The 23793-nt window shown below is 43.0% G+C and overlaps 1 long non-coding RNA gene across 1 annotated transcript in view; it reads right to left on the bottom strand.

Moving 5' to 3' along the window:
* Nucleotides 1-42: 42 nt before the first annotated feature.
* LOC116528160 overlaps nucleotides 43-23793 on the bottom strand; it is a 74207-nt gene continuing 50456 nt past the window's right edge. The window contains exons 3-4 of the long non-coding RNA XR_004258892.1: nucleotides 2079-2583; nucleotides 43-970 (exon numbers count right to left, since the gene is read on the bottom strand). This is a non-coding gene — a long non-coding RNA (uncharacterized LOC116528160). The remainder of the gene's footprint in view (nucleotides 971-2078; nucleotides 2584-23793) is intronic.

Raw genomic sequence — 23793 nt, forward strand, 5'->3', positions numbered from 1 at the left:
AGGAAGGAAGGAAGGAAGGAAGGAAGGAAGGAAGGAAGGAAGGAAGGGAGGGAAATTGAATGAAACCCCAGTTTGGAGTAGGTACCCAATTAAAAGAGTTTCTGTTTTCATTCCTGAGGTTATATTGAAAAATGGGGAATTAATATTTCTTAGATGCTGCCATCAAGAGGTGGATTTTTCTAGACTTCGCTTCCAGGACTTGGCCATGTGTCTTGCTTTGGCCAATGAAACATTAGCCAATGGAATACAGAGGCTTGGAACACCCTTACTCAATGGATTTTGCCTTCTCTTGCTGCTGGGAATCCTCCAACCATCATCTAAACAAGCCTGAGCTTTCTATAGAATGATGAGAGACCCCAAGAGAGGCCCAGCCATTCCCACCATGCTTGCCATTGCAGCTGAGACCCTAGACATGTAAGTGAGGTCATTATAGATCATCCAGCCCTGTCCAAGCAAGCCCAGACCAGAAGAAACCCACAGAATCATGAGATTTAATGAATCACTATTGTTTTAAGCACTAAGTTTTGGGATTGTTTGTTTTGTTGCAAAAGCTAATACAGTTCCCACAATAAGCCCCTCTTCTGTAACTTGTTTCTTTCTACCTTGCCCATTCTCCAACCATACAAATCCCTTTATCTCCCTCAATAAGCCAACACTTTTCTGATCCAGACCTTTGCACATGCTGTGCATTGCTCTCTCTTATGCATTGCTCTCTGTGATGTTCTGAACCTGGCTGGCTCCATCTCATTCTTCAAGTCTTGGCTTTCTTGACCATTCATTCTAAATTGTGTTCTCCAACCACTTCCCAGTTCTTTGTTAGCACTGGTTTATTTCATTCATAGCTCTTTTAACAATTTGTGGTTATTTTGTGTGTTTGTTTATTAGTTTTAATCTATTCCCTTCCAAGCTCCATGGAATTGCCTTATCTGTTTGCTTACCAGATTGTTCAGTAGAGCTACTGTAGCATTCACTAATTATTTGATGAAGGAAAGAGGAACATAAAGAGGAATAAAGTCATCTCACTCCCTCCTAGAATAGCTCTTGGCATTTAACATCTAGATACCACAGGGTGGGTCCCTTGCTATCAGCTATCCCAATGCCTTGAGACACATTTTTCATCTGTGCTTATAAGGGTTACCTATTTAAGGTACTCTATTGCTGAAAATCTAAAATGTGGCCTATGATTTTACCAGTGGGGCCCTGGGCTTTACTCACAGGTCTGACTTTCCTTCTAGAACTTTCAATGGGGTAGGTCAGTTTCCCCAAAGCCTCTGTTCCCATTCCCTTCATGAGCAGCTTTCGAGGCTTGATTATGCACTAGGTCTTCCTCATCCTGATATGCCCAGCCTGTGCCTGGCTAAGCCTTCAGATATGTTACTAATAGAAAAATGATTCAACAGAAATTACAGACATGATACAGAGATGAAACCAATTCTATGCTCAGAAGAGCCAAGGCACTATTGGTATTTTTGATACATCTGAGTCAGTACAGGCTAATCAAAAAGGCAGTTTGAAAAATCAACACCCAAAAAGCGTTCTAATGCAAGACAGAAAAAGTACATCATCCTGATTTTCCCCTTCCCCGACAACTGTCATGAGAAATTCAGAGGAGGCGGGGGATGAATATGGTGGAAAGGAGAGGTCAAAGGACCGACCATGGGCCAGCCTTGTGATCCGCATCTGAAAAAATACAAAAGGAGCCAAATACCAGCATAACGAGGAAATCAGGGTCATCCAGAGAACAATCAGCAATGAATTGAAGCGCCCTGTGATGCTGTCCCATATGGTGGGAGCTTCAGGGAGGATCACACAGAGGCCATGAGGTAGGGCTGCAGCGGGTGGGTGGGGCTGACTGCAGGAGAGGCCATGGGACAGCTGAGTGAGCAATGAATGCAGAGCTGGGCTGGGCCGGACCTTGGACAGGAAGCAGTCGGGTTTGGTGTACACCAGGGAAGAGCAGTGGTTGAGCAGAACCAGCTCAAAAGACAGCTACTGTACGTCAACAAATGGAACTTAAGTCCAAATCTACGTTGCCCCCACATTTTATCAGCACCATAGCATGACTGAGAAAGGCTCACCTGGCAAGATTCCATCCACGAAGACGATGTCCAGCTGCCCTCTTTCCCCCGACTCTCCTGGTTTGGGCTCCATACACAGTTCTAGTCCTGGAAGTTGTCTCTCTCACTCTGGGCATCTTCTATTCAACACTGGTGAGCCCAACACCAGTAAGGCCCTGCCCTCATTGGCTGGGCTGGATCTGACTTTGTCCACTACTTCTCCAATACCCATATGGGCCCTGCCACCACCCATGTTGTCTTACTGGGTGTTTACTGGAATATAAAATCATCACAAAGTTCAGCATATCTGCTTTACCCTCTTACAATCACCCAGTAAGAGCAGACTGCTGGATTGCCATAGTCATTGTCATCTCCATGGTGTACTTCTTGGCCTCTCCAGGCACAGTGGCAATGGTCAATCTAGGCCACTGGCATTTGATGGGCAGGAAACAACCTGAGCAATGACACTGCAAATTGGAAGGTCAGCTTCTTGGGAGTTTGGCAGAAGTTTAAGTATTCTGCTTTCCTGGTTGGGTGGAGACAGGAAAAATGGTAGAGAAAAGAACAGATTAGAAAAGCATTGTGGTGTTGGTCTCAGTCCCAGATTCCCCTTACATGGCTGGGAACTGAGCTGTGAAACAGGACTCCTGATCCAGGATATGGCTGGACCCTGGGGGGATCCCCAGAATAAGAAGCTGACCTCTGGAGCCTATGGACCCACTGATACAGCCTTTTATAAGCTGTGGACTGCACATTCAGTCACCTGCCAGGGCTTTAGGGAATAAGTTTGGGCCCATGGACTCCCATGGAGACACTTAATCATTGCGTCCCTAACACAGAGACTGTAGTGCTGGTGCTATAGTGAAGAGCACATTCTCTGCCTGATCTTTGACAGGTGGAGGGGCCCGTGGCCACAGAGAGTATTAAGAGCAGCTCAGGGATATCTAGTCCTCTTTCTTAACTGGTTCACCCTCAGAGAGAATGTAATCTAACGAGAAGCCCCAGCATCGACATTTATAAAGAAATGTCACTGTTGGGTGACTAATTTTATGATAGGCTAAATCTAAAATTCCTCTTTTCCTAAATAAATTCCTCACTTTTCATTATATAAAATTAAGTACTAATTTTATGTTCTTAGAGGGTAAGGGTGGCATCTTTTTGGCTTGGTGGTCTCACAGCATCTAGTCATGTAAAAGGAAGAATCATTGCTGTGGCTGAGTTTGAATGAGGCCATGTGAATGCTCACAAGAGACAGACAGAGAATGGGAGGATTGACCAGTGATGGAAATGTAGCATTTGTTATTATGATATCTCATCCTTTCCAGCTTCAGATTTGGGATAAAGCAACTTTAGTCCAGCAGAATCAAAGTCAAGATTCTAAAGTAACTCAGCCTAGCAGATGTGTTCAATACTATTTATGATTCATTTGTTAATTTATTCAATACATCTATTAAGCACCTGTTCTGTGTAGGCAGAGCATTATGCCTCCCCAAAGTTAGTGGGGAAATTGGGCAGGAGCTAGAATATTCAAATGAGAGATGGACATTGCTAATAAAGAATAAAGTCAGACAGCTAGGTAAGGGAAGAAAAGCAAGGACTTTCTCTTTGTATCAGTGTCACAGAATTCACCAGTTTCCTTCTAGTTCACACAAGTCTTTTGTTTTCTCCAGTTCCTGCAATGCACCCATTTTTTTCCTTTTGCAATATTTATTCTCTACTATTCATTCTGATATTTAATCATATCAACCTCATCTGGGCAATTTCAAGAGAAAATTCAGGGCAGATATTCAGTCCTCCATGCAGCTAACCTCAGCCCCATCTGTACCTGCTTCATTCAACATCAATGTGCAGCTACTTCTGTATCATGTGGTCTAGCTCCCAGCTGTAATTTATCTCTGGCATACTGTATTGTTTCATATCAGGAAGTCCAGGTCCTCAAGCGACCAGTTCTTCTCCTTCTCTTGGGCTCCCTATATAGGACAGAGTACATAGTTTTACAGAAAAAAAAAAATCTAAATGAGTAAATTAAAGGCTTAATAAGAAAACTATCTATTTGGGCCAATTAAATAGTTATTCCAGATATGGGGAGACCTATGCCCTTGGTAACTGAGTCTTCTAAAAGGTCATTTATACTAAAATGTAAATGACTGATAATGCAAAATTATTTCTGCCAGAAAATATTTACATTTAGTCAGAAATCCAGAGTCTTAACCCAAAGAAAAATGTTACAGTCAGTCATTAACTGTAGCTGTGACCTAAAACTTATGGTGCTGTCACTCATTTAACCCACTGTCAAGCCCTGGCTCCCCTTTACAATATCATCACTGTCCCCAGTTGAGTCAATAGTGGTGATTCTGTGTGTTTAATGAGGCTTAAAACTGGGGGACACATAAGTAGCCCCAGCCCGTGTTAGCGAGCTCTGACCTCCCTAAGGTAAATGGTAAGCGAGAAAGCAACTGTCACCAACCTCCCTACTGCCTACACACACATGCATACAGCCATCCCTGGAAGTCTCACAGTTCCCCATAGAACAGCTTCTCTCAGGAGAGAGTGGGTTTTTAAGATAAACTCCTCTAAAGGTTGTGTGCCTGCCAGCCACTGATGCAAGGAGCATAATTAAGATGGAAAACAACCAAATACTGCAAAGAGCAGAGACAGAACAAGACCGGGCCAACTCAGTGAAAAGGCCTCTCTCCCCTGTGGCTCTGTGCTCAAGAGCTCTCCACAAGCAAAGAAATAAGGGAGGGTGGAAAGGAACACATGAATAAAACAAAAGGTATATTTATGGAGCACTGCTGAGCAACTCCTACAGCACCTCCTTCTGGCTGGACCCCTGGGGTCACCTTCCAGTCCAGGGTTAGATCTCCATGTCCCACTCCATTCTTTCCCACAGGCCTCAGATGTGGCAAGTCAGCTGAACTCAGGTGGAAATCATACTGAGTGCACAGGAGCAGGGGAGGTGGAGAAGGATGGAAGCCCAGAGGAGGGCTAGGAAAAATGTGAGAACTATAGGGCTGACCTCAAATCAGTGACCAACAGCCCTAAAGGTTGGTAATGAAATCAGCCCTGGCTCCAGCAGGCCCTTAAGCCCTACATCTCAGAGGAGTGACAGCAGGGTGAGCCAGATGGGAAGCGTTGTCAAATTCAGGTGGGGGACAGCATCACGATGTGCGTGTTTGGTTCATTAAGAGCCAGACACAAACCACAAGCTTGGGAGGCAAGGAACAGAATCCAGGCTCACAGAGTCTACACAGAAACTTGCCAAAGAGTCAAGGCCAAACCCAGGGGCCTGAAATTCAAGCCAGCATTCTGTCCCTTCCAAAGAACTGGATGGCAAGGTAGAAAAGAACAACAGAAAACCAGTCATAATGATTGCATCATTAGGACTTAAGGGATTAAGGGAATGGGTTTTGGAACCAGGTCAACATGGCTTGTTCATCCAGTCGGTTCCTCATTTGAAAAATATGGGAGATCACCTTCCTATGGAACTGTTAGGAAGACTAAATGAGATCATGAATGAAAAGTGATTAGCACAGAGCCTGGCACACACACTATTATGATGGCACTGATGGCAGAGATAGGGCTGCTGGTGTAGAAGGAAAAATTGTAACAGTGGCACCTAGGGTCACAATCTTACTATCTATTTCAGCCTCCACTGGTTCATGGGGCTGAGGTGCCTAAGGCACACCTGCTGGGTCAGGGTTGATGCAGAAACTGAAGTACTGTGGGCTGAAGGCTGCACCAGCTTCAGGCATCCATTGCTGGAGCTGGCAGGAGCTGGGCCCAGGGACACAATCAGCTTATCTCTGGCTCATTGTAGGGTTAAAAGATGTGTTTACAATCTACTAGCCCACTTCCCAGATCACAAGGCACCGAGGTCACCCAAATGGTTTGCAACAGAACAAGAATCAGAACTGAGGTCGCCTAAATCAGAGATCAGAGTTCTTGCCATTCTACTGGGGCTCCTTCATCTCCATGAAACATCTTTACCTAATGCCCTCCTAGCCTCACTGCCCCTGCTATCAGCAGACAGATCTCTCCCTCTAGAGTTAGGTAGCAATTCCCATGGGAAACAGGCATGTGCTAACGAAAATGTCAGGCATAGAGAAGCGACACACACTGTATGAGTCTCCTCTTCCCGGATGTGGAAGCCACCTGCTCACTGTGGCACAGGGAACGGAGGCCAGGGTATGGATTCCATGGTGAGCCCACCATAAGAAAGGGTCAGCTTTCTTCAGGAATTGAGGTACTGGTCTTGTCCCCTTTTCTTCTGTATCTTTCTTAGTATCATGAGACACCAGCTACTCTATTCCAAACATGAGGCATGAATCAGAACTAAAATTCTGTTTCCTAAATTCACAATTGAAAAACAACAGAATTTACATTAGTTATTTTTATCTAGAATACCAGGGTAGTCTATGAATAAAATACACACAGTTGGAGAGGAGGAGAATATTCATCCTACAGCTCTTTGCCAACCCAAAGGCCAGTTGAACCATCTTCATTACTTTTCATAATTAAGAACATAGTAACAGCCAACTAGGGGTGTTTAATCGATGTTTAGGGTTTTAAATTCAATTCTCACCTGAGCTGACTTGTCAGGTTGATTTAAAGTAGTTAAATAAAAATTAATTAATGTAATTCCATAAATTACAGAGTTGAAATGAGTTATTTGAAGTAAAGCAAAATGAAGTAAATCTAGGTTGGTTCATTTTTAGTCTCAGTACTCAGTACTGAGTTGCTGGCCAATTGATATGGGTGTTGGCCTTAAGTAACTGAGAATTCTAGAAAACTGGCTTCAAGAGATGGCCTGGGGCAAAACCATTGCTGGGTCCTGCAGGGTAAGTCCATTTGGGGCAAGGAAATCCAGATCTGGCAGCAGGGAGTTCATGCATCATCCTGGAAGCCCACAGGTTGAGGGGGTACAGGGACCAGAGGTGCTACATGGCTTGGGCAGGTCCTATAAAATGCAGGCCTTGGTCATACACTGACCTCTTAATTTAATGCCAACTTCTATGTTACTGTAGAATTTGACTATTTGTCTCAAAATTAAGAAATATATGCATAAGAAGCAGCTTAAAGAAAGGTCCCATGGGGTGGACCACACAAACCTACAGAATATTTTAGGCATTCTCTCTGTGTCCTCTACTCTCCTTCTAAATAAAAATGAATGTATTCTATACAGCAAATGTTCACATCTTCCCCCTCTTCCCCACCGAGCACATGATTCTACTTCTATCAATGCTTTTTTCCAATTCCCATTGTTACGTAAGCTGAATGTCTTGGAAATAGGCATATGTCTTAAAAATAGGCCTATGTATATAATTTAGCTGTGAATGTGGTATTCAAGCAGCCTCCAACTTAAGAGCAGGCTCTGTTCCAAAAGTTTGAGTGTATGTCAGTTTTCTAGTACTCAAAATGCATTTTCCCATAGAAACCATGTTGTGCGTGGTAGTTAGGTCCCCCAGGCAGCCCACAGATGCCTGTTGAAGCCCATGAAACTGGAGTGCAATACGGTCCTAATAGAACCCTAGACCCCAACATGTTTCTGTGGGAGGGCACATATGGAGCTCTAACCCAGGACTCCTCCTCCCCTTCAAATCCTACCCTTGCTGGTTGTGGGAATGGTCACATGATCTCACCACATTCTCAGAGAAATGGACCCTGCATCTCAAGTTCCAAACACGCCCTCTGCAATTCATCAGTTTTTCCCTTTTTTTCCACAGCTTTTCTGTTAACAGTCAAATTATGCTTTTCCCCACAACACATCGGTGCGAAGCAGGGAAGCAGACAGACTCCCACCCAGGTTGTCCTGCCTTCGGGAAGAGAGAGCCCTGGGGAAAGCCTTCCCTGGGAGACAACCAGGGTCAGCCTTCATATCCTCTGCAGGCCCTTTGTGGCTGATGGAGAGGAAGAGAGAGGCCCCAAGAGGGCTGGCAGGAGAGCGCTGAAGACTCACTTCATTGTCTTATGGAGAACCCTTAGTGCCCAGAACTGTGTCAAACACATCCAAGAAAAAAGAAACTATAAAAAGATAGATTCAAATTCAAAACACACAAAAAAAGACCTTATATAAGTCCCCTTTAAAATGACTATTATCCCTGGGTACATTATTAGGTGAAAAATACAACAAACAAAACAAGACGGGATGAGAGAAGCGGAAGGAGAAGGTGCCCCACCTAAGTGATTGAGTGCTCTCTCAGAGCACCCAATAGCAGCCAGCCAGCCCAGCATCCCAAGGGATCCTGAGCCCACTGGCAGTTCAGACACCCCTTTGCCAGAAATCGAGTTGAAATCCCCTTGAGCTCTCTAGAGCAATGATTTTGCAATTGCTTCTGATCACAGTATTTTAATTTCAGGTTATGCTTTTTGTTTTTAGCATTTAGCCTGAAGTCACCTCTCCAATGTAGAATTGATATAAATAATGTTTGGAAACAGGGTCCATTTTTTCATTATTTATGGAGCATAAAGTAGATAACTCATCTGCGCAGCTTCCACTAAATTATTTCTACGTCTAGCTTTCACTGTAGTACGTGGAGAAGGAAAAATAACTTCATACTCAAAGTTTTTGGGCTTCCTCTAATTGTTCAGAGTTTTCTCTCACTTAGCAAGTGGTCACCACAAATCTGTGAGAGAGAAAACTTGGTGGCTCTTACCCATCAGGAGGGACATAATGGGGATAGGGTCCACCTGCCATCTAATACACTAATGCTTTGGGCATCATCCCTGAAAAAAATATGGCCTTCCATCATTAACAAATGAATGGATAACATAATGTGGTATTACATACCGTGGAAATTCTGACCCATACTATAAAATGGATGAACCTTGAAAACATTATGCTAAGGGAAATAAGCCAGACACAAAGGACAAATAGTGGATGACTCCACTTACACGAAGTACCTGGAGTAGTCATATTCATAGACACAGAATGTAGCAGTGGTTGCCAGGGGCTGGGGGAAAGGGAAAATGAAGGGTTATTGTTTAATGGGTTGAGAATTCAGTCTGGAATGATGAGAAAGCCCTAAAAATGGATAGTGGTGATAGTTGCACAATATGAATGTGCTTCGTGCCACTGAACTTTACACCTAAAAATGGTTAAAATGGCAAATTGTGTTATATGTATCTTACCACAATTTGAAAAATATAAGGGCTTCCAGCCTCTGCTCAAACATTTCACCTCATTCCAAAAGCATGATATATCCCAGGAAATTATGTGCCAAGCATTGTTCATGCCCTTTTTTGGGAGGAGGGTTGCAATTTTAATAGCATGACCAGAAGAGAACCTATTACGAAGATGAAGTCTGAGCGACAACTTGAAGTGGAAGCGTGAGTCAGCCATGCCAATATATGGGGAGAGCATTCCTGGAGGAGGGAAGAGCCAGTGCAAAGGCCCTGAGGGACTTTCTGCCTGGATGTCTGGAGAGCAAAATGATGCTGATGGGACTTGCGTGGGATTGTATGATTGTGAGTGCTGTAATGCTGGAATTTCCCAGTGGGGACGTTCTGCACTCAGGTAATGCTGGATCAGTGAGAGTTCAGGGATGTAGATGACCAATTAAGATCTCATCCACATGGGAGCAACATGAGCCATGACTTTAATCGCTGTTTGCCCTAAAGCACCACCCCCTCACACCCACTTTATGGCCAATGATGCAGAATTTGAACCTCTGTAGTTCAATTTATCCAGAGACTAAACTTCCCTCTTCCTGTCACAGCGTGGGGTTGAGTACTGGACGGGTTCTGAGGGACTAACCACTCCTCAAGCAGACTTTCAACTAATCCTCTTTTTATCCCACTTCCTTGCTCCTGGTTTCAGAGCACCTAGGACCCCCATTTCTTTGCTGTTGAATAAAGGAATGAATGGACGAATGAACATTGTACTTGAAACAAAGGAGTATCCAGCACTGTAATATGTAGTTCCTGTTCTATGGGCTGTCTGGGGTCGATGTGAGGGAGAAATCATAGGAAACTTAAGAAGCATTAGGAAGAGTCTATAAGGACAGAGATTGCTGCAGATGAAACACATTAAGGGACCAAGGCCCAGTGTCTGGAAAGGTGGGCTTCACTGGGGACGCCCTATTAAAAGCATGTTCAAGATGCCAAAGGGCATCCCATGCATAGCCTGGGATTGTACTCAAGAACCTCTTCAAGTTCTAAGCCTTCTGTCCTTCTTCTTAAACTCATTCTTTCTTGTTGAAGCTCTGATTGGGATAGGGGAAATGAGGAGTCCCCAAAAGTTTCCAGGAATTCTTACTACTTTGGTGAGAAATTTTGTTGTATGTGGTTGCATTTGGTATCTGGAATCCCAAAACATTTTGAGGACATTTCAAAACATTTAATACATTGTGTTTCACTGTTTCTAAACCATATCTGACTCTCCTTATAAAGACCATGGCCTCATCAAAGGATTTCTCTTTGTTGCTCACGTTGGTAACAGCATCTGACCATAACTAGTGCTTAGTTAGTATTTATGGAATAAATCAATGACTGACCATTATTGATGCTACCAGAATAAGGTTTCAGTATTGAAATGCATCTTAACAACTCCATGTTTCCTGCTACACTTAGGAAGACTGGTGGGAATAGTTCCATCTTATAGATTGGAGCCATAAAAGGTATGTTAGTTTATTGCTACATAACAAATTGCCCCAAAAATTATCATCTTAAAATGACACACATTTATGATTTATTATTATTTCCCAGATCCTGTGGTTTGGGAAACTGGACATGGCTTAGCTGGGTCCTCTGCTCCAGAGTCTCTCACTGGTTGTATCCAGGTATCCACTGGAGCCAGTCATCTCATGGTTCAAATGAGGCAGGGTCTGCTTCCAAGCTCACACAGTAGATGTTGGCAGGATTTGGTTCGTCATTGGGCCGTTGGACTGAGGGTCTTAGTTCCCCACTGGCTATCAGCTAGAGGCTACCCGCAGTTTCTTGCCATGTGATCTCTCCATCATGATAACTTGATTCATTAAAGCCCTCAAGCCAAGAAGGCAAGAGAAAGAGTGCCACATGATGAATATCACAGTCCTTTAAAGCTATGATGGTTAATATTGAGTGTCAACTTGATTGGATTGAAAAATGCAAAGTATTGTTCCTGGATGAGTCTGCGAGGGTGCTGCCAAAAAAGATTAACAGTTAAGTCAGTGGACTGGGAAAGCAGACCCACTCTCAATCTGGGTGTACACAATCTAATCAGCTGCCAGTATAGCCAGAATAAACGCAGGCAGAAGAACGTGGAAAGGCACACACCCAGGAACAATACTTTGTAGGCTTCAATCCAATCAAGTTGACAATGTTAAGGATCATGATGCCCTAACCTAGAAGTGATAATCCACCCCCTTTGTGGTATTCCATTCACTAGAAGCACATCACTAGGTCCAGCTCATACAGGGCATGAACACTGGGAGGCAGGGGCCACTGGAAGCTGGGAGCTGTGTGTAAAGCAACCAAACACAGGGTCACTAAGCAAACCCAAGTCCTTCAAGATCACACAGCGGACTTGGGGTCAGAGCCAAGTAGATCTCCTCCTCCCTCTGTCTTGGGCGGTACTGTAAGGCAGGGCTGGCGGCAAGGGCACCAGTGAGTTGGCAAGGAGGGAAGAGGAGTAGTGAAGGAAGGAGGGCACGAATCCATTTACCCAAATTTATTCTGGAACAGAATTTGTTTTTCAGGTTATCAAAAAGGCAAAAATAAGAAGTGATTGCCAGTATGGATTTATTACCACTAATGCAAAAGCTGTTCCTAATAATGGTTTAAAGTATTTCCATATAATGCATCTGTTCAGTTCAAATTTATAAATGGGGCCTAGAAAGAAGCACAGCACCTAACAGGGAGCGCTGAAGAGACGCGTTAGCCTGGCACTTTCTGTGTAGGTTTCTCCGGTAGGGAGGGATGTTGTTTGGGCTGATTCTGGTCCAGAAATCATTGCAGGTAGGTTCAGTGGCTGACCAATCCCCACACTCTGTGATGCTGCTCAGCTGCTCGGCATTCCTATGGAAGAAGAGAAAGAGCTTGGGACACAGCAGTACTGGGCCACGGTAATGGAACAGGGCTCTCAAATCAGAAATCTGTGTGGGTGGCTAATCCAAACGATCCCAAATACTTCCCCTCCTCCAGCCGTAATGCTCAAGCCTTCCCGCTGTGTGCTCAGTTCCTTCTTCTGGTGGGTTTGGCTCCTCTCCATGCACAAGCCAGGCTTGACTCAGGGAGGACAAGGCATCGCCATATCATCTCCACATCTCCATCCAGTATGTGTGCATGTGTGTTTGTGTGTATGTGTATATGTATATGTGTCAGCATGGGGGAAAAGGGTGCTGAAAATAGCAACATGTTATTTCTAGGCTCTTTGGAAAGAAATGAAGCAGAATGAGAACAATGAGAGAAAAGTATGGAAAACTGAGTTAGAAAGGGAGGGGAGAGGCAAGTGGTGCAGGGAGGAGTAGAGAGCTACACACCTGCTATCTTTTCCTCACTCTTCAAATTAGCCTTCCCCATTTGAAGAACAAGAAAACTGAAGCTCAGAGCCACAGTAGTTTGGCTAAGGTGGCACATGGGTGGATCCAGAATGCAGCCCTACAGCAGCCTGCTGTGCAGAGCCTGGGATTGGTGACATGGAACGCAAAGCAGCTGGCCTTCTGACAGGTAGTTGGCAAACTTCCCCTTCCATCTCACAAATTACACACACACAGACATACACATATTTACACACGCACATACGCACACATATACACACACATGCATATATATGGATTCTTGTTTCCATCGCTCAAACTATTTTAGATGGAAAATTCTCACTCTAAGAGGCCATTCCCAGGAGTGGAATCCTGGAGGGTGTCATAAAATTCCTGTGGGGTGGGTGCAGAGTGCAGCCAGCAGCAGAATTCTTCCTGATGTCAAGGCATATCAGCCTCTTGGCCACAGCACTGTGCCATGAACAGAGGCTTCCTCACACCAGAAATATGACCTAAGAGTGAGGTCTTCAAAGGACAGAGGGTCTTTGAAGAGGCTTCTGGTTACTGTGGGAGGGAGCTTCCCAGAAAGTTGACACCTGTTAGGTCCTGGTAAGAAACTTAGGCCAGTGTCTGTCCATGTAGGAACTTCAGATGACAGGTGAGAAAGCCAGCTTTACCTGGAGTTGGAAGCTGTCTTCAAATCTGATATTTCTTATATTAGGAGGAAGGGACAAATTTCAAGGTGCAGAAGTCAATTGTAACCAGTTATGATAGAAAACTGCCCCCCAAAAGATGTGCAAGTCCTAATCCCCCAAACCTGTGAATATGTTCCCTTACATAGTAAGGGGAGGATTAAGTTTGTTGATGGAAATAATGTTAATTATTATAATGCTAATCAGCTGACCTTAAAATAGGGCGAGTGTCCTGGATTATTCAGTTGGGCCCAACATACTCACATGGGTCTTTTGAGATCTGGGAAAGACTCCATGAGCCTTGGATGGCTTTAAAGACAAAGGGGGCTATGATCCAAGGAATGTTGGCTGCCTCCAGGAGCTGAGGAAGGCAAAAAAGAAGGATTTACCCCAAGACCCTCTGGAAAGAAGTGCCACCCTGCCAACATCCCGATTGTAGCCCAGTGAGACTAAGTCACATTTCTGACCTCCAGAATTGTAAAATAAACAATTTTTGTTGTTTTAGGCCACTGAGCTTGCATCATTTGTGATAGCAACCATAAGAAACTAACAGGAGGCCAGGATCATGCCTGTAATCCCAGCACTTTGGGAGGCCAAGGCAAGTGGATCATTTGAGGTCAGGAGTTCCAGACCAGCCTGGCCAATGAAACTCCGTCTCTACTAAAAATACAAAAATTAGCCAGGCATGGAGCTTGGCACCTGTGATCTCAACTACTTGAGAGGCCGAGGCAGGAGAATCACATGAAGTCCAGAGGCGGAGGTTGCAGTGAGCCGAGATTGCACCATTGCACTCCAGCCTGGGTGACAGGGCGAGACTCCACCTCAAAAAAAAAAAAATACATGAGCATGGAATGTTTTTCCATCTGTTTGCTTCCTCTCTTATCTCCTTTAGCAGTGGTGTGTAGTTCTCCTTGAAGAGGTCTTCCACATCCCTTGTTAGTTATATTCCTAGTCACGGTTAGGAAGAATAAATATTGTAAAAATGACCATACTGCTCAAAGTAATTTATAGATTCAATGCTATCTCCATTAAGCTACCAATGACTTTCTTCACAGAATTGGAAAAAAACACCTTAAACTTCATATGGAACCAAAAAAGAGCCTGCATAGCCAAGATAATCCTAAGAAAAACAAGCAAACAAACAAACAAAGCTGGAGGCATCATGCTACCTAACTTCAAACTATATTACAAGACTATTATAATCAAAACAGCATGGTACTGGTACCAAAACAGAGTTATAGGCCAATGGAACAGAACAGAGGCCTCATAATGAACGTCACACAACTACAACCACTGATCTTTGACAAACATGACAAAAACAAGCAATGGGGAAAGGATTCCCTATTTAATAAATGGTGTTGGGAAAAATGGCTAGCCATATGCAGAAAGGTGAAACTGGATCCCTTCCTTACACCTTATACAAAAATTAACATCAGGTGGATTAAAGATTGAAACATGAGGCCTAACACCATAAAGACTCTGGAAGAAAACCTAACAATACCATCCAGGATATAGGCATGGGCAAGGGCTTCATGACTAAAACACCAAAAACAATGGCAACAAAAGCCAAAATAGACAAGTGGGATCTAATTAAACTTAAGAGCTTCTGCACAGCAAACGAAACTATCAATAGAGTGAACCGACAACCAACAGAATGGGAAAAAAATTTTGCAATCTACTCATCAGACAAAGGGCTAATATCCAGAATCTACAAAGAACTTATCAAATTTACAAGAAAAAAACAAACAACCCTATCAAAAAGTGGGCAAAGGATATGAACAGACACTTTTCAAAAGAAGACATTTATGCAGCCAACAAACATATTTAATAAATCATCATCACTGGTCATTAGAGAAATGCAAATTAAAACCACATTGAGATACCACCTCATACCAGTTAGAATGGCAATCATTAAAAAATCAGGAGACAACAGATGCTGAAGAGGATGTGGAGAAATAGGAATGCTTTTACACTGTTGGTGGGAGTGTAAATTAATTAAACCATTGTGGAAGACAGTGTGGTGATTCCTCAAGGATCTAGAAATAGAAATACCATTTGACACAGCAATCCCATTACTGGGTATATACCCAAAGGATTATAAATTATTCTATTATAAAGACACATACACATGTATGTTTATTGCTACACTGTTCACAATAGCAAAGACTTGGAACCAACACAAATGCCCATCAATGATAGACTGGATAAAGAAAATGTGGCAGATATACACCATGGAATACTATGCAGCCATAAAAAAGATGAGTTCATGTCCTTTGCAGGGACATGGATGAAACTGGAAACCATCATTCTCAGTAAACTGACACAACAGAAAACCAAACACCACATGTTCTCACTGATAAGTGGGCACTGAACAATGAGAACAAACAGACACAGGGAGGGGAACATAACACTGGGTCCTGGCAGATGGGGGGCTAAGGGAGAAATAGCAGGAGGTGGGGGGATTGGGGAGGGATAGCATTAGGAGAAATACCTAATGTAGGTGACGGGGTGATGGATGCAGCAAACCACCACCATGGCATGTGTATACCTATGTAACAAACCTGTACAATCTGCAAATGTACTCCAGAACTAAGGGAAGGGAAGGGAAGGGGGAGAGGGAGGGGGAGGGGGAGGGAAGGAAGGAAGGAGGGAAGGAGGGCAACCAGTGTAGAGTTGTCTAAGTCCAGGGAGAAAATCTGTGGGGCCCAGAGAAGCAGCCTAATTCCTCACCTGATGCAGGCTGCGGGGGAGGTAAGAATATATCCAGCCCCTGCAGGACCTGGCAGTCAGGGTCACAGGTGAGAATCTGAGCAGACTCGTTTCACTTCTAAGTGGTCAAGGGCTGTCAGTGAGACCCCAGACATGGCTAGAGAGGCTCTCAGCCCCCTTCTTGGGAACCTGTGAAGTCATCATTTTAAAAAGAATACAGGAACCACCAGCCAGTGACAGCCACCAAGAGAACTCTGCTTCTTTGACCTCTTCACAGCCTTTGCTGTTTTGTTTATTTTCCCCATAGTGATTGACAGCTGAACCCTTTAAGGAAAAGGCCTTGTGAATTGTTTCATGAACAGTAAAGGAAAAAAATAGAACAAAACAAAAAAAGAACACTTCCTATTTCAGCCAGGGATGCCAGAAACCTAGGTTGGAGAAACAGATGTTGGCAACAAGGAGAAGCAAAATCCTCGTGGCTCCCTGAGGCAGACAGGAGAGAGAAAGGCTTCAGAGGCCATGAGAAGGTCGTCCACACACACAGAGCCAGACTCATATGAGGAAGCAGTGGCTGTGCTCCCAGGAAGGACTACTCGGCTTAGCATAGAGTTGGCGCTCAGCAAACATGAGCTGCTCTTATTATCATATAGGAAAGAATCTCAGATTATCCATTTGTTAAAAAGAAGGCATTACATGGCATTCCTTCATACTCATTAGTTTACCTAACTTCTCCATAACCACGTTGACATGGTGAGACAGGTGGCATTTTCCTCCACCACTTTATAAATTTTAAAATGTCAAAGTGAGACACATTCTCATTTTGAATAAACAGGAGGAGGAGCTCAATGGTCAACAAGAGACTCCAGGCCACAGAAGGAGAAGACTCAGCAGGGCATGAAGGCAATGGGCTCAGAGCTTCTGGGAGACACCCTCTGTGACCTCCAAGACTAGCTGGGGAGACCAAGAAGCTAGAAAGACTGATCCACTGTCTCCGGACCTCAGCACTGGCCACCGACTTGAATTCAGCTCCCAACTCTCTGCTTAGGCTCAGCACCACCCTGCTCTGAGACTTCCTAACAGCCTTGTCTCTAACTGATTGGGAACAGGGTGGAAAAGGGACAAGCCACTTGGCAGGGCTCTCACCTTCCCAAGGTTCATAGCTGCACACTGGCAAGTCTTCCAACCACTTCTGCCTTCTAGTTACCAAAGAAAAAAATACTGATTGTAAACATCACTTTAAAAGCATGCCGTCCGGCAGCCAGCTCAGCTGCAATACATCAGCCTGAATTGTACTCATTTATGGTGAAGCATTTTATATTAATGTTTTCATTGCTTATCACAGACACTGGCTTTAAAGTGCTTAAGCCAGCTGTACTGAGTTATTTATTAGGCTTTTCTTTTTTCCAAGTTGCCTTTTCCTTAAATAAAGTGTTTGTTTTACTTTCAGACATTTAAGAATCCCTCTTGTCTCCTGCCCATCACTTCTGATGGCTCAAGTGCATATACCCCCTGTTTCTCTAGAATTTACTCAGCCCCTCTGGAAGTCAGGTGAACTGGGTCCAGCAATGGCCACAGAAGGAAAAGGTATAGTGAGGCAGAGTTCAGTTTCTGCAGGACCATCTAACTTCCCTTCCTCTGTCTTCCTTCATTGTACAAGTTAGATTCTACCTCCCCTATACTATTGAAGATCTTCATTGATAGTCCAAAGTCAACTAATTTGACATGTGGGCTACAGTTAATACTGCTAGTCATCTCCCCTTCCATGGTTCTCCTCTTTGCATTATGACTACTCCTGTGTCCCATCATTAACTCTGCCTTCTTCTTCATTCCTAAGTGTGGCTGGCCTAAGGGTCAGGTCTCAGGACTGTCTCCTTCAGAACCAGCACCTACATAAAGCAAAGTCCTCTAAATAGCGAGACACCTGCTTTCCTTTACCCACTGGGCTCCCAGAAAGCTGACAGTAAGACAGAAAGCTGGATGGTTTGTCTCTAGAGAGTCAATCTTTCTAGTTTTGTGACTTTAGAGTTGCCTAACAAAATTTCAGGACCCAGTCACTCCACACTGAAGCCCATTAGTCAACAAAGTCCAATAGTAACCATAGAATTCCAGCCAGAAAGGTGGTTCTTTATTCTGAAATACAAACAGATAGCCAAGCATCAGCTGACACTTAAGAAGAACTCTAACAAAAAAAGAAAAAAAATTGGAAACAAGGGCCTTGTAAGGAACAAAAGTAAAGCAAGAAGAAAAGAAATTATTTTTAAAAAAACTGTAAATATATTCAGGAAAAAAAAGATAGGTATCCACGTAACAAGAACAGGAAGTTATTATAAAAGATTAGAAAAATTTAATAAAGAATATATGGGAATTAAATATGGAATACCCATAATAAACAATTAAACAGATTCTAGAAGGTAAATATAAGCAATCTCTAGAAGGTAAAATAATCAATAAATATTATTGGAAGTAGACAAAGGATAATGTGATGGAATTCAGGAAAGAAAAACTAAAGCATCTACCAAGCAGGTTCAATAGTCTCTTAAAAGAAATTTTAATAAGAGAGCTGAGAGAAAACAAGGGAGGCAATTACAAAGACAAAATTCCAAAAAGATTTCCATAACTGAAGGGCATGAAATTCCAAATTTAAAGAGTACATCAAAAGATCAAACATAGTGAATGAAAAACAGAGGCAAACCTAGATATTTCATTGTGAAATTTCAACACACCAGGGATAAAGAGTAGAAATAAATACTTTCAGAGAAGGGTAAAAAAGAGATCATATAACAAGAGTAGAAGTCAGGGAGGGACCAGACTTCTGAGTAGCAATACTGGAAGCTAGAACACAGTGGAGCAATGCCTTTAGAATCCTGTGGAAAAACACGTCCATCTTCAAGTTCTATATCTAGCCAAATGGTAAATGAAACGTGAACGGCAAATAGATACACAAGGATTTTAAAATTTTACCCTGGTACATGTTTTTATGAGAACTGGAAGAGGTGCTTTACCAAAGCAAGAGAGTAAAGAAAAGAGGATATAATATCCAGGAATTAGGCGATTCGAGGAGCTCAGGGGAGACCAAGGCAGCAAGCCCAGAGAGAGCCAGTCCAAATCAAACAGGCAGGATGTTGGGACCCAAGGAGAAGTGGTACCTCTGACAGAGATTTTGGGAAAGAATCAGTGACAGGTACATAGAAAACTAGGCAAATTTTTAAACTGAACGATTATTAGCTCATGGAAAAACAATTGTTTAAAAAGGAAAATCATATTTGTATTTCTTTGTGAATATTTTCTTAGATATAAATATGAAAATCCTAAAAATTCACTAAGCAGAAAATAGCAATATAATTGTGTTAGGAGGATGAAGAAAAGAAAAGGAATGGTGTGTTAGCTAAAAAAGAGAAAGCCTAAATTTCTGTGGATAGAAGGTAAAAAATAATAGCCTATAGATATAATAATATCATATTATTTAGAAGTAGGAAGTTAAATGCCAGCAAGAATTGTTCAAAATTTGAAAATGGTGTTTCTAAGGAGTAAGGCCCAGGAGTATTGAAGAGTAAGACAGAGAACTGCTAGGTTTTCTTTTTTATTTTCCTAAATCTTGTCAAAAATTTGAATTTTGTAATTCTGTACATATTATTTACTAGTTTGACAAGTAAAAGTTTAATTCGGGTATATAAACTGTAAGATATGTGGATAGCTATATATTACAGAAAGTGCAAGAGTCCACTATGAGAAGATGTTTAATAAAGAGCAAAACAGATGCAGCCTCTGCCTTCTAGGAACTTTTCTCTAAACATGGCATGCCATCTCTTATCTCTGCATCATGCACATACCATTCCCTGACTACCTGTCTCCCTGGAATATGGCAACTCATCTATCAAGTCTCCTTTCACACCTGCCTTACTCTCCCAGGCAGTCAGGCCTTTCCTGGGTCCTACTGCCCTTTGTGCAAACAACCGATACAGCAATTGCATCATTGTATTTACGGGCCATGTTTATTTACAGGGCTCTCAGCTAGTTCATAAGTTTCTAAAATTCCAGGACTTCATTTTGCCCTGAGTGTGTCCCTAGTAATGAACACAGTATCTGATTCTATATCAATATCCAGTAAGTGGTTGTCAAATAAATATATGCATGGATACATGCATGGGTGCATATCTGGATGGATAAAAGGACGAATACATGGATGGAAGAATGGAGGAGGACCAGGCTATGTTTCCTTGTTACCACCTAAAAAGGGACAATACTGGTTGATTAAATCAACAAAGAAGACTGAGAGAGCTGGAAATATCCAAGAAATTGACTGTATCATCCTCCTTAGGCCAGGCATGCATAGGCCTATATAGTGTTAGTGGTTCACTGCCTCAGTGAACCTTCAGTGAACCACTAGTTCACTGAGTTCAGTGGTTCACTGCCTCAGTGAACCTTCAGTGAACCACTAGTTCACTGAGTTCAGTGGTTCACTGCCTCACTGAAGCCTCAGTGGACCCCTGACGCCTCCCTATTGCTACCCACTACATTATTGCTTCCAACATACTTGGGACTCAAGGTGGCCCAAAACAATGTACATGACACAAAAAGAGGGCAGGAAGGAAGTGTCATGAAAAGGGGAGGAAGGGGGCCGTAATGACACACCTTGATGGCAATGGCACCTGTCTCAACTTGTGACTTTCAGCAGAAAGATCAAATGCCTCTTGGGTGCTGCCAGATACTGCTCTCAGCTAGAAGTGCCCATAGAGAAAGAAACCAGGGCACCCCCAGTAATGACAGCCACATCTAGTACTAGGGGCTGGCTGAGCTGGTGGAGCTCTTCTCAGTCCCATCATGTGGGTGATATTGACACTGCTTAGGCTAATAATTTGCATATTTCCACAAAGATCTCCAAGCAAGTGGATGACAAGATGTAGAGGATCATGTGCACAACGCTTCTTCCAGCCTCTGCCCCATCCAGCACACCCATTTCCTAAACTGTACGGTAGGGGGAGGAGAAGACTGAGTCTGAGTCTGAAGAGGAAGGGACATTGCCTCCCTCCTCAGAGGGAGCTACGAATGCCTGACTGATGCCACTTCATCCCCACCAAAACCATCTTTAGCAATTGAAAATTAAAGTGAATTTCTCACCCATTCATCCAATCCAGGATGGTAGCTGGTCAGTGCTGTAGCATGATTTAAGGGCTCTGAAAAAAAAACCACACTGCCCCCAAAATATCTCCCTGGCCTGAAATTCATTTTACTTCATAACCATGCCTGAAACTCCACCAATTACAAATTCATTTACAAGCCCCTCTTGTAGAATGTGCAACAGTGATTAGCTTTATTTGATTCTGCTCCAGAATCTAAAATTAGGACCAATGGCTGGGCCTAATAAAGAAAAATTGATTGGCTTTAGTTTAACTGAAAAAGCCTCTTCTGTCAGTTCTTGCTCTTCAGCAATGGGACCAACAACTCCCATGAATGACAGATAAGTGATTACTTAAGACAAAAATCTTCTTCTTCTGGACAGCTCAAAATGGGTAGAAAGTTCTTCTTTGAGGTGGATTAAAATGGGCTTCCCAATGCTCTCAGCAGTTTTCCCTAGTTCTGCCCTCAGCAACACAAAGGGAGTTTAATCACCCATCCCTTGTCAAATATTCTAAGCCAGACTTCCTCTCCCATGGAGTTTCTGTGGCCCTTTCTCTGTTTCTAACAGCTGGGCAATATGTGTGTGTTGATTTGGCCATGTAAGACATAACTTCAAGGCTCTGCTCACCCACCAGCAAATGTCCTTTCATAGGGTAGAAGTTTTAACGGTGTGTGATATGCAATAATAGCCTCGTTTTCTCTGCTTCTCACTAAGCATTCGAACCTACAAGAGCATGTAGGGGTGGAAGCATCACATGACTATTGTAGGCATCAAGCTATGGGCAAGGAAGTCAAATCAGAGAGAAGGGCTCAAGAAGATACCAACATCTGGCTAGTTGGCTTTGATAAGACTTTCTTCAGAGTTCAGGAGACCCTGAGGGTACAACCTGATGTCATGCCAGAGGCTGTTTGTTCTATTTTTCTCCATGGAAGTTCTGCTCCTGCAGGCCCATGACCTGGACTTCTGTCCTAGATCAATACTTCATTAATTGACACTTTGAGAAAGTTTATTAATTCCCATGAGCCTGTTCCTTCAGACTTTTCTATCTGGTTATCTGGTGGAGTTTTATAATTCCATGAGATGATGAACATGAGAATGCTTTGAGGCCTATATAGTGAAGTGTTGGCGATGGCCAGTGGTGGAGATCATGGTTGACTTCTGGCTTGTGGGGATAGCCCAGGTCCACAGCTGGGAATTATGGCCAGAAGGAGTACCAGTGTGCTATAGTGAAGCACATTTCTAGTTCAGGCAGAATCCAAAGGCCAAGTATTTGGAAGCATTTTTGCAGCCACACAATATCTGATAAAATTTTCTGCATGGTTGTATCTTTTTTCTAGATTTATTGAGGTATAATTGACACACAAAATTGTATATATATTAATATATGTGTGTATATAGTGTACATATACATACAAATTACATATATACACTGTATATATACAATTTTATCTATATACCATGTTTATCTGTCAATATATATTTCGGGTATACAATGTGATAATTTGATGTACATTGTGAGATGATTGCTACCATCAAGCGAATTAACATATCCATCAGCTCACATAGTTACCACATATAAGTGAGATCATACAGTGTTTGTCTTTACATGCTTGGTTTATTTCACTTGGTATGATGTCCTTCAGGTTATATATTCTGACATGTTGCATGAAGCATGGATGCTGTGGGTTGGTCAACCTACAGCATGTCCAGTTGCATAGAGGTACCTTGTTGGCCAAAGGAGTATACAGGGAACATACTGAGCTATGAGTGGAGACATGTGTTTCAGTTATTCACCAGCTAATCCTAGATCAAAATTTCACTTGTACAGATATATAGAAATTGAGGATGGAAGGAAATGTGGAGCTTCTCATAGGGAGGTAGAGTCAGAAACCTCAAGACAAAACATGATTGGATCTGTGAGTAGACATTCCAGGTAGCCTTCACTTAGATGTATCTGTTTGATCACCTAATTCCTGGTGCAAATCAAGACCAGATGGTCAGAAGGCCTAAGTTGCTGCTCTTCTGTTAAATGTGAGTGCAATTGAGAGGGCCTCCAGGCTTCACTGTAATTAAGGGAGCGGGACTGGGTGATCTTTTTCTATACCTTCCATTTTATCCTTGCACTCATTCCCCTCTACTCCCAAACATGGGTAACTTCTGCACACCCTTCAAGACTTAGCCTTAAATTTGCTTTCTCAGGGAGGTCTTCCTATTATCTTTAAAGCCCCTGCCACACAGACACAGCACTTCTACCCTCTTTTCCATTTCTCCCTAAATACTCTGTGACCACCATATCTTTTGTGTCCCTGGCACAAAGCGTGTATGTAATAAATTAATCTTTTTAAAAAGAGAGAAAACTCTTAATACAGGAGAAATCACCAGCCCCATTAGAATGCAAATGGAAACTATGAAAGTGCCCACTGCCATAAGAAAAAGTTTTAACTGCTGTATAAACTGCAAATAACCACAAAATCTTAGCAGCAAAGCATCTTCCATCAGGCAATGCAGATGATCGATAGAATACACAAGTTCTAAGCCTAGACCTTAAAGGCCTTGCGACTTCCTATTTTGCCACCTTTAAAACCCTGAGACAACCCTGTGAATAGGCCCAATCTGGCCTGCTAGAAATTGAGAGCCCTTGTGGAGAACCAAGACACCCCAGCTGACAGTCAGACAATTCCTGGCCAAGAGCCTGTCAACTTCCAGACACATAAGTGAGGCCACCCTAGGTCATCAAACCACTAGCCAACCCCCCAGCC

The sequence above is a fragment of the Sapajus apella genome, unplaced genomic scaffold (assembly GCF_009761245.1).
Source record: "Sapajus apella isolate SASKATOON/1434 unplaced genomic scaffold, GSC_monkey_1.0 scaffold57, whole genome shotgun sequence".
In the NCBI taxonomy this organism is placed as follows: domain Eukaryota; kingdom Metazoa; phylum Chordata; class Mammalia; order Primates; family Cebidae; genus Sapajus; species Sapajus apella.